Source organism: Arachis ipaensis, chromosome B4 (assembly GCF_059453495.1).
Source record: "Arachis ipaensis isolate K30076 ecotype BB chromosome B4, ASM5945349v1, whole genome shotgun sequence".
Taxonomy (NCBI): Eukaryota; Viridiplantae; Streptophyta; class Magnoliopsida; order Fabales; family Fabaceae; genus Arachis; species Arachis ipaensis.
The window spans coordinates 94914371-94929817 of NC_142439.1; positions in this window are offsets into that span (position 1 = coordinate 94914371).

Sequence of the window (15447 nt, forward strand, 5' to 3'; positions counted from 1 at the left end):
CCAGCCTCCTAACGTGAAAAGATGATAAAATTTAGATAAGGTTCTAAAAGATATAAAACAAATCTCTAAAGGTAGTTTTTATACTAGACTAGTAGCCTAGGGTTACAGAAAATGAGTAACTAAGTACAGAAAGTGCAGAAATCCACTTCTGGGGCCCACTTGGTGTGTGTTTGGACTGAGCATTGAAGCTTTCACGTGCATAGGCTGTTCCTGGAGTTAAACGCCAGCTTGGGTGCCATTTTGGGCGTTTAACTCCAACTCTGGTGCCATTTTGGGCGTTTTACGCCAGGAAGTTTTAGGCTGGCTTTGAACGCCAGTTTGGGCCATCAAATCTCGAGCAAAGTATAAACTATTATATATTGCTGGAAAGCTTAGGATGTTTATTTTCCAACACAATTGAGATCGTACCAATTGGGCTTTTGTAGCTCTAGAAAATTCACTTCGAGTGCAGGAGGGTCAGAATCCAACAGCATCTGCAGTCATTTTTCAGCCTCTGAATCAGATTTTTACTCAGGTCCCTCAATTTCAGCCAGAAAATACCTGAAATTACAGAAAAACACACAAATTCATAGTAAAGTCCAGAAATGTGATTTTTGCATAAAAACTAATAAAAATATAATAAAAAATAACTAAAACATACTAAAAACTATATAAAAACAATGCCAAAAAGGGTATAAATTATCTGCTCATCACTAATCTTTCAATGATGAAATCCTAACTTGCTGAAAAAATTTATCATAATAGTATTTATATATTATGATTATCCTAGTTAAATCTCAAGTTGTTAATATTGATTTTTGATTATAATTTAAAATCAACAAAGTTCATAATAATTCTATATTATCACATTAAGATAGATAATATCTTTTCAAAGTATCATTGCATAGATCAAATTAGTACATAATTTCACTTACACTATTTTATTCCACAAATTCAACCAAACGTGAATAATGAAACATCAGGTCTCGCTTGAGAAATCATATAATTTAAAACTAGAGTTATTAAAGGGTACATAATAAGAAAGCATGATTTATAATAATTAATTGAATGTAACAAGAGAAGAAACTCATATAAAGAATTTATTCAACTTTAAGGAATTAGATATCCAGTTCTTTTTGTCGAAAATCGCCAGCAATTCTTTCCATCATCTAAAACCTACAATTTTAATCTTACAAAGGCACTACAAACCAAGAAAAACAATCTCCCTAAATCATTAAGAATAAGAAAAATAGTTAAGAACAAGAAAATTTTCAGAAGCAAGGATTAAGAAAATTCTCAACTTTCAGATCTTAGCCAAAAACAAAATTCATCGTTTAATCACCAACAAAAAGAAAGTGTTCAAAATCTAGATCTTGCCTTATCAATCCGGAAAATAGTTTCGTGACAGAAAAGCCATATTTAACAACACAGTACCATAATAGAACTGAATCATCAAATTAGAAAAGCTCAACCAAATTTTTAGATCAGAAAAGACCTTTGATCCAGCTAATAGACGACCCAAATAATCACTACAACTAAGCAAAGAAAATCACCAATCCAACAAACAACAATAACACTCCATTAATATGTTTATCCCATAGTCCTTCTTCTTGAGCAACTGAATAATAATTTTCTAAATTATTGATTTAAAAGAAGGAACTATAAACAAATCAAAATTTTGTTATACCTTCAAATATTATTAACATAATAAGAACAAACTCCAATATCACTTATCAAATCCAGAACAAAATATCTCGATCAACAACTCAGCAAATCCATGCAATCTATAAATTTAAATACAGTCCTATAAAGAAATTAGATAGTAATTTACAGCAAACACCGATCAAATCTGCTAAATCATTGCATGAAATATTGACATCAGGAATTATAGAGAACGACACGTAGATGAATAAGATTAAATCATGCATTCACAAAAGCGAAAAAGATTAGAACTAGCTATGAGAGAAATCGCAAACCAAAACCAAAACTGAAACCATTGAAAAAAAAACACATTTAAGAAAACCTACCAAAGGTTAAGTCAAGATTGGGTACAAAGAAAAGCATAGGAGTAGAAAAAAGCAGTAGAGGATGCATGATTATAATAACCAAAAGACAACAATGATATATATGGCAAAGATGACAATCCTATAGGCATCTGATAGTGCCACAATTCGTACAAATAGGCGCGCTTTTATTTATACAATTGTGATCCAACCGCAGGTCACTTGCTCCATATTACACATGTTAACCTAAAGCTTTGATACCATTTTGTCATGACCCAAAATAAGCCATGACTGGCACTAAGAGAAATAGTCTCCCAGCAAGCTTAACAAATTCGAATATAAGTTAAATAAGAAGGTTACAAATATTTTTAATAAATTTACAAGTTTTAGAATGAATAATTACATATTTTTAACAAAAAGATAAAATAAATAAATATGGTTAGATCTTTCTTTTGACATATGGAGCATATAACATCTAAGAACTCAACAAGAACAAGGACTTAGTGTAGACAATTATCCTTGAATAGAAAGATTCGCATATTCAAGTATCTGTTCCTGAAAAATGTTTAAAAAAATGGAGTTTTGTAACTCAGTGACCAGATAATACATCTATAATTCACATGAGACCATATAACCAGTATTATTGAAATATATTCTATTTAGAAAATGGTAATTTATACAAATAAGTGAATCAATAAGGGAGTTCTCAATATAGAAGTCAAATCAAGTAGTGGATACTTGAGCGGCTCCACCTCTAAGGTATTAAACAGATTCAATATGTGACCTATACGTTAGTCTAGCAACGTCCCTACTAGTTGAGGTTTGAGTCAGATACATCTAAGATAACGTCATTAATAAAACACCCTACTATACATAGCTTTATGCTTATGTCGTAAATCAGAGGTGGAGAGACGTTACGACGTTTAAAAGAAAAACACGTACATATACTTGAAGGATAATTTAACTAGAAGCATTGAAAAATAAGATAGGTACAAGCAAGAAATTTATGTTGCACTCTGTAAGAATCGCGAATTAATTAACCGATTAATTAACGTAAAATAATAATAATTTAATTGTCCAGAATAGGTCCAAAATTTTAGAATATTAATTAGAAAATATAAATATGATATTTGGACTCAGTAAATTTTTCTAAGTTGAAAAATGTAATTTTCTTCGAAAAATTGCGTAAAAACGCGTACGGGTAAATGAACCGGTAGTACCGGCTTAAATCGGTCTAGTACTATGCGATAATAATTAAAAATAGTAGAAAACCTTAGAAAAATATTTAGAATTAAAAACCGGGCACTAATTTTAAAGGTTTAGCCTAAAGTTGCGACAAACAGGCCAAAAACACTAACGGATTGGACCGGGCCCAAGTTGGGCCCAAGCCTAGCATATATAAGTTCACTAATGAATCCATTTTAGCCACATTCATCCTCATAACTTAAAAACACAGCTGTATAGAGAGAAGTGAGAGAAGAGAGCAAAAGGGAGGAAGTTACTATTCATCCTCAACTTCTGGCGGCCATAACTTAAGCTACGGTGCTCCGATTCGCGTGCCGTAAGCGCCTACACGAAGCACTTGTCGAGCCCGTCACTTATAGCTTAGTATTGTGGTAAGATTCTTGAAATTTCCTGCCCAGTTTTCTGCCCTAAGGAATTCAAATTTTTGGGTTTTGGTTTTGAGTGAAGTTATGTATTTTGGTTGTTTAGGTATACTCTAGCACTTGGTTGCTATTGGGTTTTACTCCAAAAACTGTTAGGCAAGGTAAGAAATCCTAAATTACTTGTGCTATTATGTATATATGGAACCCTAAGTATTAATTTTTTGAATTATTTGTGTATAGCTTGATTATTGTGATTTTGGGAGCCTTTGGTTTTGAGTTGGTTGCTTGGTTGTGGTTGAAAGCTTGTTGGGCACAAATTTTTGGTGTATAGCACATATTGAGAATCGGCCAAGGTATGATTTCGGTTTCCTCTATGTAATATATAATATTTCTGGACACTTAGGCTAGTGATCCATAGGATAGGTTGGATTGAAATGGTTGTTGAGATTGTTGAATGAGGATGTATGATGCTTTGATAAATTTGAATATTTTAATGAATTGTGATGTTGAAATTGATAAATGATATTTGAAGTTTGAGATTGAAGTTGAATGAGTTTGATTATGATGATTGTTAGTGATATAATGGTGATTGATGATTGTGTTGGGTGAAAAATTATTCTAATATGATATAATTGATTATTGGAGTTGAGAATTGGGTAATGTGAATGAAAAGTTAGTAAGGTTGGTAGAATGAGATACAAAAGGGTAAATTCTAAGGTAAATTAGAATTTGGTGTGGTTTTGATTTGGTTTTGGTTATGAGTTTTAAGGATTTGAGAAATTAGTGAACTTTGGTAAAAATAGATTTTTGGTAAACTTTGATGAATTATAACTTGAGCCTCAAAGCTTAAAAGTGAATGAAACTTGTTTTAAATTAAAGATGGCTTTGAGAGCTTTAAATTGATATAAAGTTTATAGAAAATAAATTTTTGTAGAGGAAGTTATGACCGTTTAAAATTTGGTGTCAAAATCTGAATACTGTGATGTTGCAGAATTTTATAATTTTGGTTTTATGTGCGCATGCGCTGTGTTCGTGCTCTCATCAGTGGCAAATTTTGACTTGTGCGTACGCACAGCCTTGTGTGTACACACACCCTGTGTATTTTTGAAAACGTGGCACGCACACACAGGGAGCTGCTTACTGTTGGGAGCGCTAGCACACTCTAGTGCGCACACACACCTTGCGAAATTTGCAAGTTGTGCGTACGCACAACCTCGTGTGCACACACACACACTGGAAATGACAGTCTGTTCAAGGCGATTGCATGCATCTGTGCGTGCATTTAAAATGAAAAATTCTGCCTTCTGTGTGTACGCACACTTCTTTAAAATTCTTCTGTGTGTGCGTACGCACAACCCTATGCGTACACACACTGCCCTGTTTTTCAATAAAAATCTTGTGTTTGTCTATTTTACCTTCCCGGCAAGTTTGTAAACTCGTGACACTTGTATAAGACTCTTTAGCTTGTTTTTAGGTGTCAAAATATAGAGAAGGCTCTAGATGAAACTAATTAGGTATTTTTTTGCAAAAATATTTAGAAAATGGAGGTTTAGGTTTTTGGAGTACTGAGGACAAAATTGGTTGAGTGAGAGGGCGAAGCATGGTGTTGATGATTGATGATACAAGTTATGGAAGTGGTGAACTAATGAGTACTGAAATAAATGATTTTGAAAACCACTGATGTAATATTTATATGAGTTGTGGAAGTGGTGACCTACTAAGTACTGAATGAAATGATTTTGAACACCACTGATGTAATATTTTAAATGAGATTTGTTGAGACGCTTTGCGCCTGGCAGGGATGGTTTGGTTAATTCCGCCTGTCGAGGTCATGGTGGTGGCGTAAGGGCGGTGGTTCGTCCCGCTTACGTTGAGATGTGAGGTCGGTGGCAAGAGTATCCCGCTTGCATCCCTTCGGAATCACTATAGTGTGCAAGCACTAACATCCTGGACCGTGATCCGGGCACGATATCTCGGGGGTTTCCATTATGAGACCGAAGGGCGACATCTCCATTGAGGTGTGTCGGGTTGGCAATTGAACTGACGATGTGATATCACAGCCAATAGGACAGACATTCATCATGTGCATCTTCTATCTGTTTGTTTGCTTTACCGAGTTGCAATTGCTTGCCTAATTGTATAACATGATTAATTTCTATTTGAATTACTTGATATACATGCTTATACTTGTGCTTTCCTTGCATTGTACTATTTGTGTTTTCTGCTGAGATTGAGGAGGTTCAGAAGGCGGTGGTGATGGGGTCGCATGGCGGTTAAGCTGGCGAAGGCTGTGGAACAGCGGAGAATTGTTAGATTAGAAATCCATTAAGTTAGATTGCCCTTTTTCAATGTGTTTTAAGGTTAATGTTTTTAATTTACTTATGGTTTAAGCTTGAATCTCATGATGGATATGAAGCTCTAGGATTGCCTCTGGCGTCCAGAAGTCTTATATCTTACATCACTGGGCACTGTTACCATACTGAGAACCTCCGGTTCTCATTCCATACTTTGTTGTTGCTTTTTCAGATGCAGGTCGCAACCTACCTCGGTGAGTTGCTTGATGGTGATAGAGTGGAGGACCTTTATCATGTTTTGGAGTCTTTTATTATTTTATTAGTACTCTCACTTTTGTATTTTATGTGCCTTAGAGACTTACTTTATGAGAGATATTTTGTATAAGCTAATTTTAACTTTCAAAGCTCTGTATCTTTGTATACAACTAGTCGGCCTAAACTCTGCGAGCTGTGTCTAGTATCTTATGATTATTATACTCTCTTATACACTTATATTTTGTTATCTTGTACCTTTTTCTTGTGCCGTAAGTTGTAGCTTCGTGTGAACATTCGCACTTTGTAATTCCGTATTTGAGCTTATTTTCTTCATTGGACTTCTATAATTATTACTACTTCTTTATATATCTATGTATAAGCCTTAGAATTATCGTAACCTTTGATTAAACTTTACTTTACGGCTAGAGGTAAGGCTTAGGGTAATTAGGGTGTTACACACTCGAAACATTAAAGAATAAAGGTAGAAAACGTATATTACAAATTCACAACCACACACACAACACTCATACATCCAAATTCACAACCAACCAAACATCAACCATCTCATTCTAATACAAAAATTCACACCATTGACCTCAAGTTACCAACTAGGGGATTTTTCAACCTATCATGGCCTTCGGCCCAATTTTTACATAAATTACCAGTTCCATTATGCATACACATACACATATATACATTTACATCATGACTCAAGCTATCATCCAACCAAACAGTTACCACAAGAATCAAATCATACATACTCATACATATATTCACTCAATTAATAACAACAACAACCAAATTCATTCAATCCTATCCTAGATAGGCATTCACATAATCTTACATAATACCTATTTGAAACTAAAACAGTTACCTCAGGCTCTACGGGAACGAACTGCTCTGATACCATAATGTAACATCCTACACACAAAGCTTTATGCTTAAGTCATAAATCAGATGTGGAGAGAAATCACGACATCTAAAAGCAAAATGCGTACATATATTGAAGGATAATTTAACTAGGAGCCTTAAAAAGAAGATAGGTACAAGCAAGAAATTTATGTCGCACTCGAAACATTAAAGAATAAAGGTAGTAAGCGTAGATTACAAAAACAGAAGATATATATATATATATATATATATATATATATATATATATAATCCCAACAGAGTTATATAACAAGCTCTAGTCTCGACCTGCGAAGTAAAGGCTGGCTAGAAATATATGCAGCCTCAAAATACAACAAAAGCATAACCATAAATTCTATTTCTCTGAAATCAACATCTACGAGGGATATACAAGTTAAAATACAAAAGTGGAGAATATATATATATATATATATATATATATATATATATATATATATATATATATATATATGCTAGCACAAAATAAAATCCCAAAAGAGTCTTCACTTTTCGGAGAGAATCCAGCACGCTCAGCGAGGTGCGTCACGTCTTGTATCTGAAACTAACAAAATTCGATAATGGGTGAGAACCCGAAGATTTCCAGTAGGGTAACAATTCAAAATAGAGACGATGTAAAACAACCCAAACCCACTAGGTAATCCTAATTCCAACAACCAAGATCCAAGCCTAGGGTTATACTAATACAAAACCGGGTGAACACACTACTCACTTTACTATGTTCTTAATCCAAATCTCAAGTTCCTTTAATACTCCTTTAAGCCTGTCTCTTTTCAATTCAATACCATAAAATTTTGGTATTGATTTCAATAAATATATTTAGTAGATACAAACACAATTAATAGGGTGTAAGCAGAATCAAAAGCAGTTATAACATATACAATAATTAACAATTAAACAGAGATATACATGTAGGCAAATCAAAATAATGCACACTCAAACAATTTCACATAAATGTATATAATGCATACCTATCCTACTAGCCATGAGCTCACGTGTCGGTTATATTGCCAGAATCCGACACATTTGGTAGCTAACCAGGATATTGTTTCTCTTATGTACTCAGGAATATAGTACCCACCACACTCTTGGGATATAGTGCCCGCCATACTTCTACACACCGAGAAAAATCACGAGCAAGTGAGATTTACCACCGTTCTTGTTCTGGTATATCTCGGCTCAGTGCGCAAGCAGGATATACCACCGTCCTTGCCACGTCCTTGCCAAGAATAAATAGCAATAAAAATGCAAACGGGCTATACCACTGACCTTGCTAGAATATATCTCTGTACATTATCAGTCTTATCATTCATGTTTTATGTCAGAGTAGTATTTAGTAAGTTCATTACTCATCAGCATTCATCAAATCATCATTATCTTTAACACTCCAAACCACAATCTTGTTCAGATTTACCAAGTTCATCATTTAGTTATGCTCAAACTCATTTTCAAGCCTAAAAAATATTTATCAGACCTTAATTGGGGGTTATAGAGTTTTACAAACTTGCCGAGAAAGCCAAACAATCAAAAGTAGAGAAATTTTTCAAAAAACAAGGCCTATGCGTACGCATCACCCTTGTGTATACGCACCCACCAGAAAGCCATTCCCAACTTGTGCATCCGAACAAATTGTAAATTTCTCTTGTCGTGCGTATGCACACATTCGTGCGTACGCACGAGCACTTACTCTCGCTTTGTCTTGTGCGTGTGCACAATCTCGCATGAACGCACAAGACCAAAATCCTGGTTTTTCTACAACATTTCAGATTTTCAGTTTAAAACATCAATTTTTAATCACTTATAACTTCTTCTAAAAAATTTAGTTTTCCATCATTCTTATAAAGTCTCATCACCACCTTTAATTTAAGATAAATTTTCTTGAAATCTACTAAGTTATGACCTGTCGAAGTTGGTCAAAAACTCATTTTTACCAAATATTACACAATACTCATTTTGACAAATTTACAAATCCAACTTAGTTCAAATCACTCCAATACCATTTCTAAACATGTCAAACACTCAATCATTAATGATCAACTATTCCAGGCCTAATCAACCCAATTCTTACTCATTTAATATATTTTATCAACTATGTTCATTAACAACCACACATACAACACTCATAGATCCAAATTCACAACCAACCAAACATTAACTATCTCATTCTCATACAATAATTCATACCACTTACCTCAACTTACCAACTAGGGATTCTTCACCCTATCACGGCCTCCGCCCCAATTTTCACATAAATTACCATTTCCATTATGCAGACACATACACATATATCATTCACATCATCACTCAAGCTATCATCCAACCAAATAGTCACCACAACAATCAAATCATGCATACTCATACATATACCCACTCAACTAATCACAACAATAACCAAATTCATTCAATCCTATCCTAGAAAAAATTAGCACATGCATTCACATAATCTTACACAATACCTACTTGAAACTAAAACCCGTACCTCTAGACCGGCGGTTTCTCCAACACTTTGATTTTTTCCAGGAAACTCCAACCTCCATCAATTCAAGCTCTACCATTTTCACACCAAAGCGATCTTTGAATCCAATCCCGCACCAAAATGTACTAAGCTAGTTCTGTTTCAGCCCAAATCCAATCCAAACAAGCTTTATTCCATCTAATCACAAAATTTTTACATAATTTAACCTAGGTTTTCACATGTAGTGGGAAAATTGGAAAATTGAGATTTTTTACCTTAACTCACTCAAGTTTGGAATAGAACCCACTTAAAATACATGCTAGACCACCCTTAAAGGACCAAAGTCACAAGATTTCAACATCATATACCCCAGAAAAGTGAATTGGAAGTGAATAGAAGACTTGAAAAAGATATTCAAGGTTCCTTACCACAATATTCAAATAGAATTAAAAAGGGATCCAAGATAAACGCGTGGCCACAAATGCCTCATCAATCAGAGCTCCGAATTGAAAGTTATGGAGGTTTTTACGATGAAGTGAATAGTATTGTGTTAGGGCATTAGTTCTTCCCTCTCTTCTCTCTTCTTGTGTTGAGTGTGTGAAATGAAAGGTAAGATGAGTGCTAAAATGGCTAAGTGGGGGTGGTTATGTGTAGGCCTTGGGCCCAAGTGTGTTCCAAGTTCGAGTTTTGCATGTTTGGCCTAATTTTGGGCCAAAACCTTTAAGATAAGTATTTTAATTCGTACTCTAAATATTTTTATCCCTTCAAATTATAAATTCTAATTTCTTAACCTTCTTAGCTCATAATTAATTTATTAATTATGATTTAATCGGGCTTTATAATGACCGTTGTTAACTACGATTTTCTAATACGAGCCTCCTAAACCAATTCAAAACATATAATTTCAAATACAATAAATCTTTAATCTTTCAAATATATAAGGTATCAAATCAAATTAAATAATACTTTCTCATTAAAAATCTTTTTTTAATCATGTTTTTTTAATTATAAGAAATGTGAAATATATTTTACAATTTCAGAATATATAAGTGAGTATCAACAATACTTCAATGTTTCAAAAACACATTCAAATAAAATTGAATATTCTAAAATAATGAAAAACTTCATCAAACATGTATACAGTCTCATGTAAAGTTCTTAAAGTGTAAGATTCACATAAATAAATTATTTAACTCTAATAAATCTATTATTTTAATCAAACTGAAATTCTTCAATTATAATTTCATAAGTATATTTAGAAGCTCGTAATAGCATAAACTAAAAGTAATTATAATTGTAAAGCCTACTCACAACTTAGTCCCAAGGACCGAAAAGATCGAGCCCGGAGTGCCAAATTAAAAGGCGGGAAGTTTGAAATAGAATGGAATGAAAGAGTGCAGAATTTGGACCATAGCAGTGGCAACAACTTCAATTCTCACAAAAGCGACAATGGTCACTGATAAACCACTATTTTATGGTTTATTTTGTGTTTAATTGTGTGGTTTTATCATGATCTTTGCCCACTTATTCATTAAATAAGCATGCATTTATATTTCCTTCCTAAAGTTATTGCATGATTGAAAACTTGCTTCCTAGCGACTTTTAATAATGTATTTTATTTCCCCTTTATTCCATTCGATATCGTGATCTGTGTGTTAAGTGTTTCAGGCTTTATAGGGCATGAATGAGTTTGAGATTGGGAAGGAAGCTTGCAAAAATGGAAGAAACACAAGAAATTGAGGAGATGACCAGCGAGAAGCGACGCGGCCGCATGTACGACGCGACCGCATGGAGAAGAACAAATCGCAGTGACGCGACCGCATGGATGACGCGACCGCACGGCATGGAATAGCACGAGTGATGCGGCCGCATGGATGACGCGACCGCGTGGCAAAGCAGAATGCCGAATGACGTGTCCGCATGAGCGACGCGATCGCGTGACATGCGCGATCTGCATAATCTGCAGAATCGCTGGGGGCGATTTCGGGCCCCATTTTGACCCAGTTTTTGGCCCAGAAAAGCAGACTAGAGCCAGAGAACATGCAGAAACCAGAGAGAACATTCATTCCGCATAGTTTTAGTTTCTAGATCTAGTTCTACCACTCCTCTAGATTTTCTCTCTACACATTCATAGTTTTTAGGATTAGTTATTTTTCGTTATCTTTGCATTGGGATATTAAGAAGAGTTATTGCCTCATCAAAACTTCGACATTCTAGTTCGTTCTCTTCACTTGTCTTTTACTCTTCTATGTTCCTTAATTTACTTAATTTTACTATTGAATTATTTTAGCATTTATTAATACAAGAATCACTTTTATTTTAAATTAATCTTTTGAGCATTATTTATCATGTCTTTCTTTAATTCCCTTTCTTACATTATGAATTTTACATTTACAATGAGTGAGTAGTCCCCTAACTTGATGGGGAGTCAATGAAAGGAATCCTTGAGTTAGAATGCTCAAGAGAAAGATTGTAATTGGGTTTATTATTGGATTGCTCTCTAGTCACTAACACCAATCCTCCCAAGAGTGGATTGGAACCTGTGAATAGAACATCATTCCAACTTGTTTGACTTTCCCTTACTTAGTAAGGAACAACTAAACACAATAAATCTCAATTGTCACTTAATCTTGAGAGTACTACAACAAGAATAGGGCTTCCATCTAATCAACTCCCAGTCAAGGCTTTTATTTATATTTATATACATTCTCTAATTTAATTTTCTGTCATTCAACTCAAACCCTTTTGAAAACCTTCTGATTAATAAAATAGCCCACTTTCCTGCAACTCGTTGGGAGACGACCTGGGATTCATACTCCCAGTATTTTAATTTTAATTTCTGTGACACCCCTTTTTAAATTGATAAGCGGATTTCTGGTTGGTTGAGAACTATACTGGCAACGCATAATTTATAATCATTCTTAACTCGCATCAATTTTTGGCGCCGTTGCCGGGGAGTTGCAATAGAGTGCTAAAGTTATTAATTGGAATTTATTTATTTGCATTTTATTTTATTTTGCTACTATGAGCTGCTTGTTTCTTTCGTTAGATGACGCATTCACTTCCTGATCCAAGCTTGCCAGTATTCGATCCTGAGATTGAAAGAACTATTTCACGAATAAGGCAAGCTCGGCGTCGGTTAGCCCTCTCTGAGGGCGGATTTGAAATGCCATTTGAGGAAGAAACCAGCTCCCGTTCTACTGATTCAGTTGATTTACGTACAGGTAACATGGCGGCAGCCAGAAGAGTTACTATCCAGGAGGCTGGAGCCCCTGATTTTTCAATGCAACCGTTCCAAGCGCATCATCCAGCGGTGGCTATAGATTTTGAAATAAAGACCGCACTGCTCAATTTGATGCCCAAGTTTCATGGATTACCTGCTCAGAAGCCTATCAAGCACCTGAGAAATTTTCAGGCAGCCTGTTCTACTGTCAGGCGTGATGGTGCAGATGAAACTTCAATTTTGCTGAAAGCTTTCCCGTTTTCTCTTGAGGGAAAGGCAAGAGAGTGGTACTACACTCAACCAGCAACAACTGTATCCAACTGGGATACGCTCAGAAGAGAATTTTTGGAAAAGTTCTTTCCAGCTAAAGTTACTGATAAACTGAGGAAAGATATTTCCATGATTATTCAAGATGAATCCGAGACGCTTTATGAATACTGGGAGCGCTTCAATAATCTTCTGGAAGTATGTCCCCACCATATGATTGACAAGATAGTGTTATTTGGTTATGTCACACAGGGCATGAGGCCCCAAGATAAGATCACATTGGAAAGTGCTAGCAATGGGTCTATGAAAAAGTACAAGACTACTGATGAGGCGTGGCAATTGATTAGTGACTTAGCTGAATCTACCAAGAATCACAGGCAGAAACAAGGCCGTTCAAAAGCCGTTGCAAAAGTATCCTCTAGCAAAGAGACTACTACTCTAACTCAGAGTATCTGTGAAATGACCAACTTGCTGAAGCAAATGCAATTGAATCAACAACAAGTTCAGCAAGCTCAACCTTCTCCAGCACAGCAAAACCAACAGTTAGTCCCACAGAGAGTTTGCAGAATCTGTGCTGATTACAGTCATTATACTGATGAATGTCCGCAGCTCCAACAGGAAGACAACACCGTGGCAGCCACTCATAACTTCTATTACTGCCCCAACCAAGAGTACAATCAAGGTGGCAATTACAACCATGGATGGCAAGACAATTCTAACCAGAATTGGAGGGACAACAACAACAGGGGAGGCAAAGATAATCAGGCATATCAGAGATGGAATAATAACAACAACAGACAGCAGAATCAGAATTAGCCTTACAGAGTATCTCACCTGAGGCAATCCCAAGGACCATAGAATACCCAACAGCAGACCTCTCAAATTACCTATCCTTCTTCATCTGCCAATGATGACTTACTACAATCTATTGATCAGAGACAGCAGACCATGGAAAATAACATTAATGCCACTCTAAATGGCCTGAACGCTACTTTGCAAGCTCTTGTCTCACAGATTGGATCAATGAATAACTCCAATAACCAACCTTTGAGCTCCAGTGGAATTCCCTCTCAACCATTACCCAATCCCAAGGGTGGTATTAATGCTATCATCCTGAGGTCTGGAACCACACTACAGGAGAGGAATCAGGAGGAGCCAAACCCATCAGAGCATGCCTCAGCTGAAGAGGTAGTGGAAATAGAAGATGTTGAAGAAGAAGAGGACATACAGGACATAGCTGAAGAAGAAGAAGTGCAACCACAAGAGGAAGCACCAAAAGGCGTAGACACTGCAGAAGATACCACTCCCATTCCATTTCCACAACTTGCAAGGAAGCCCAGGAAGCAGCTGGAACCTGATCCCAAAATGGTAGAGATATTCAAAAAGGTTGAGGTAACTGTTTCCCTTTTTGATGTTATTCAACAGGTACCTAAATATGCAAAGTTTCTAAAAGATTTATGTATACATAAAGACAAAATTAATGAATTAGAAACTATTCCCTTAGGAAGTTCCATATTGCTTTAATGGGAGGTTTACCTGAGAAGTGTAGTGACCCAGGTCCTTGTATGGTTAATTGTACTATAGGTGGTGTAGTATTTTCTGATTGCATGTGTGATTTAGGAGCATGTGTAAGTATAATGCCTTTGTCTATATATGATATTTTAAGGCTCCCTCCCTTAAAAAGGTCGGCAGCTCGTTTTGTGTTAGCAGATAAAAGTATTATCACAGTGGCTGGAGTTGCTGAAGATGTATTAGTGGGCATTAAAGGGCTCACATTTCCCATTGATTTTTATATCCTGGAGATGCCCCAGAATGCCTCGGATAAGCCATCATCAATCCTACTCGGAAGACCATTCCTGAAGACCTCAAAGTTCAAATTAGATGCTTTTTCAGGAACATACTTTTTTGAAATAGATGGCTGAATAGTGATCTTCAATCTGAATGGAGTTATGAAGCATCCTCCGGAGGATCATTTCATCCTCCAGTGTGACATTATAGATGAAACCGTAGCTGAAGTTCACCAGGAGGAATTTGAAGAGAAGCACAGGACAAGGTCCAAGTGTGGGGACATTCTCAGAGGACAATAACAGTGCTTTGCCATTGTTACCAGCTCCAGACAACCCAGAGCCAGAACATGATCAGAAGTTAGAATTAAAACCCCTTCCTCCACACCTCAAATATGCTTACCTTGAAGACGGGCAGAAGTTTCTGGTTATCATTGCAAGGGAACTCACTTCTCAACAGGAAGAGCAGCTACTTGGTGTGCTGAGGAGGCACAAGAAGGCAATTGGGTGGAGTTTGGCAGACATAGTAGGCATCAACCCTCAAGTATGTGAGCATAGAATATTTTTAGAAGAGGGAGCAAGACCTGTCCATCAACCCTAGAGAAGACAGAACCCCACTATCCTAGAGGTTGTCAAAAAGGAAGTAACCAGAC